Raw genomic sequence first — 3775 nt, 5'->3', positions numbered from 1 at the left:
AATAATGGGATCACTGGGCCAAATGGTATTTCTAGTTTTAGATCCTTGAGGAATTGCCACACTGTCTTCCACAATGGTTGAACTAATTTACACTAACTTACCATCAACTAATTTACCATCAACGGTGTAAAAGCATTCCTATTTCTCCACATCCTCTCCAGCATCTGTTGTTTCCTGACTTTTTAATGATCACCATCTTTGTGGTGTTTGCTGTATTTCCCAAATTTGAATGTTGGCCAATCTTGTCAGGTTGGGGAAGTTCTCCTGGATAATATCCCGAAGAGTGTTTTCAAACTTGGTTTCATTTTCCCCGTCACTTTCAAATACACCAATCAAATGTAGGTTTGGTCTTTTCGCATAGACCAATATTTCTTGGAGGCTCTGTTCATTCCTTTTCATTCTTTTTTCTCTAATCTTGTCTTCATGCTTTATTTCATTAAGTTGATCTTCAATCTCTGATATCCTTTTTTCCACTTGATCAATTTGGCTATTGATACTTGTGTGTGCTTCATGAAGTTCTCGTGCCGTGTTTTTCAGCTCCATCATGCCATTTATGTTCTTCTCTAAACTGCTTATTTTAGTTAGCAATTCCTGTAACCTTTTTTCAAGGCTCTTAGCTTCCTTGCTTTGGGTTAGAATATGCTTCTTTAGCTTGGAGGAGTTTGTTATTACCACCTTCTGAAGCCTACTTTTGTCAAATTGTTAAACTCATTCTCCATCCAGTTTTGTTTCCTTGCTGGAGATGAGCTGTGTTCCTTTGGAGGAGAAGAGGCATACTGGTTTTCGGAATTTTCAGCCTTTTTGCTCTGGTTTTTCCTCATCTTCCTGGATTTATCTACCTTTGGTCTTTCATGTTGGTGACCTTTGGATGAGGTTTTTGTGTGGACATCCTTTTTGTTGATGTTGATGCTTTTTCCTTTCTGTTTGTTAGTTTTCCTCCTAATAGTCTGGCCCCTCTGCTGCAGGTCTGCTGGAGTTTGCTGGAGGTCCATTCCAGACCCTGTTTGCCTGCGTATCACCAGCGGAGGCTGCAGAACAGCAAATATTGCTGCCTGTTCCTTCTTCTGGAAGATTTGTCCCAGAGGGGCACCTGCCAGATGCCAGCAGGAGCTCTCCTGTATGAAGTGTCTGTCGACACCTGCTGGGAGGTGTCTCACAGTCAGGAGGCACAGGGCTCAGGGAACCACTTGAGAAGGCAGACTACCCCTTAGAAGAGCTTGAGCACTGTGCTGGGAGATCTGGTGCTCTCTCCAGGGCCAGCAGGAAGGAATGTTTAAGTCTCCCCAAGTTGTGCCCACAGCTTCCGCTTCCCCCAGGTACTCTGTCCCAGGGAGATAGGACTTTTATCTATAAGCCCCTGACTTGGGCTGCTGCCTTTCTTTTGGAGATGCCCTTCCCAGAGAGGAAGAATCTAGATAGGTTCATTCACAGTGTTTTTAAAACTTTTGTACTAAAAGATATAGTAAAAGTTTATCTCTAAATAGTTTAAAAAGATCATACAAGAGTAGTATTATCTTTCAGTCTTGACAAAACATTGGATTGCTTTGCTAATAGAAATAAATATAAAATTATAACCATGGTTGATTATATGATGAGGAAGTTGAGCTGACACCATTGTATTTCTAGGGATTCAATTAGTGGTAGTCTGCAATACTTCTTTAGAAACTTTGAAGGTATTAATGAAATGATGGATTCTAGAAAACAAGCCAAAAGTATAAGTACTTCCAAAAATACTTTGAAATTGATGTGTTTAGTACCAGTTTGGCATGATATTTAAGTAAAATTAACACCATAAGCAGAATGATATTAAAATCCCAATAATTCCTTGCAAACTTCAAAGGATTATGACATTTTTAAATGAAAAAATTAACTGATAGTATTCATAAGAACATATCATCGATACTTAACAAACCTGCAGTTTTTAAACACTTTGACTCCAAATTCTGTAATATAAAGTCAGTCTTTACTTTGCATATTAATGCAGGACTGTAAAAATTGATCATGCAAGCTGAAACCATGTGAAAGGATCTCAATAATCAAGGAAGAGAATTACGATCATCCTGGTACACTGAAACATCTTTGTCAAAATATTCAAAGCCCACTTACTATTGGTTATAAATATATAGGGAAGTGAAAAACAGTACAACTATAATTTACTTAGCACACTATACTTTAAAACTTAAAACATTCAGAATTAAAGTGTTTTTTTCCCTTGTATTAACTTACCAAGAATGTTTTGAACAATGTTTGCCTTCATCTTCTGTAACTTAAAGATATAGAGTATCTTTTTATTCCTTGGTGAATTTTCAAACTCCTTTTAATGTTTGGATCAGCTTCCAATATTTTATACTTAGCACTTTCCCTTTTGGGGAATATCTCTGAGAGTTCCTTTCATGGGAAGTTTTCTGCCAGTGTCACTTCTTTTAAAACACCTTCATTCTTTTCACAACAATCACTTTCCGCACAGGTTAAGTTTGCCTTCTCTCGGTTCCTCTAGCTTCACCTCTATAGTCTCTCAAACAGTAGCATTCTCAGCATTCCCATGGTCAGCTATTTCTTCTACAGCTTCTTTTATATTTAATTCAAATCTCACTTCTGGCTTTGTCCCTTTTCTTCCTTACACATTCATCTCTGTTGTCTAATTTCCTCTTTCTATTATTCACTCATGTCAGATGTCGTATGGGTTTATTACTGAGACACAATGAAACTACAGGACTACACGCCTACACGCTTTGCTGTTTTTGCACAGAACAGAATAATAGTCAAACTGACAAACTTTGACATATGTAAAACAATTGGTCACTGATTATGATGTGGATTTGTTACTTCTACGGCAACTCATGTACTGAAGTCCTAGTGGTAGTTTATGCTTCGTGCAGTTACTAAGAGTAAATATACTGTGGCGACTGAAATTTGTGGCACACATTTCAAATTTGTTGTTGGGGAATTTGTGTTATTTAAGTAAAACCTTGCTGACTGAAATTTGCGCATTTTGAAACAGGGCAAAACAAAGACTGCCTATATCAGAAAAATGAAGAAGACTGTGTTGATTGTGTTGAATATTTTTGTGTTTGCTTTGAAATGATATACTACTAGAAATAAGTTTTGTGTTTGCTTCTGAGTGATATAGTATTACTACAAGCTTGGAACTATTTTGTATTGTTAATTTCTTCGATCAGACATTTTAAGACAAATAGAATACTTTTAATCTCTAAACTCCTGTGAGAGCAAATCTGTGATTAAAAATTTTTGTAAGAACAACAATAACAACAAAAATCTAGCCAGAGCCTAAGGTCACCTCAAGGTTCCTTCTTGTCTTTTGGTTCAGTTGGCCTTTTTTTCCCCTACCAATTTTATTGAGGATACAGTAGAAGATTTCTTGCACTTTTATTTGGTGCTCTCAACATGATCTCGTGACCTATGTGGATACTGTGGGCAAAGCCCTCAGGAACCCACTCTTGTCAATGTCTTGGGAAGCTCAAGCATTAGCTTCTATTTCTTTATTTAGTTTTTAATTTTTAATTTTTTGCAGACTTTCTTATCTTGTGAGTTCAATGCACGCATGTATATGTAATTTTTAAAATTATAGCTTACCCAGTATATCTATGTGTTTTGCAGTTTGTTTCTTGTTTTTTTTTTTTTGGCTGGAGTGCAGTGGTGCAATCTCGGCTCACTGCACCCTCCACCTCTCAGGTTCAAGCGATTCTCCTGCCTCAGCCTCCTGAGTAGCTGGGATTACAGTCACACACCACCACACCTGGCTAATTTTTGTATT

The 3775-nt window shown here is 37.4% G+C and overlaps 1 long non-coding RNA gene across 1 annotated transcript; it reads right to left on the bottom strand.

The window, feature by feature from the left end:
- Nucleotides 1–413: 413 nt before the first annotated feature.
- LOC141410311 (uncharacterized) lies at nt 414–2745 on the bottom strand. The gene is made up of 2 exons (XR_012434920.1): nt 2227–2745; nt 414–1694 (listed from the first exon to the last, which is right to left on the bottom strand). It is a non-coding gene; the product is annotated as an uncharacterized lncRNA (long non-coding RNA).
- Nucleotides 2746–3775: the final 1030 nt, after the last annotated feature.

This window comes from Macaca fascicularis, chromosome 1 (genome assembly GCF_037993035.2).
Source record: "Macaca fascicularis isolate 582-1 chromosome 1, T2T-MFA8v1.1".
Taxonomy (NCBI): domain Eukaryota; kingdom Metazoa; phylum Chordata; class Mammalia; order Primates; family Cercopithecidae; genus Macaca; species Macaca fascicularis.
Note: the sequence above shows the minus strand (reverse complement) of the source record. Positions and strands in the feature narration are given on the sequence as shown.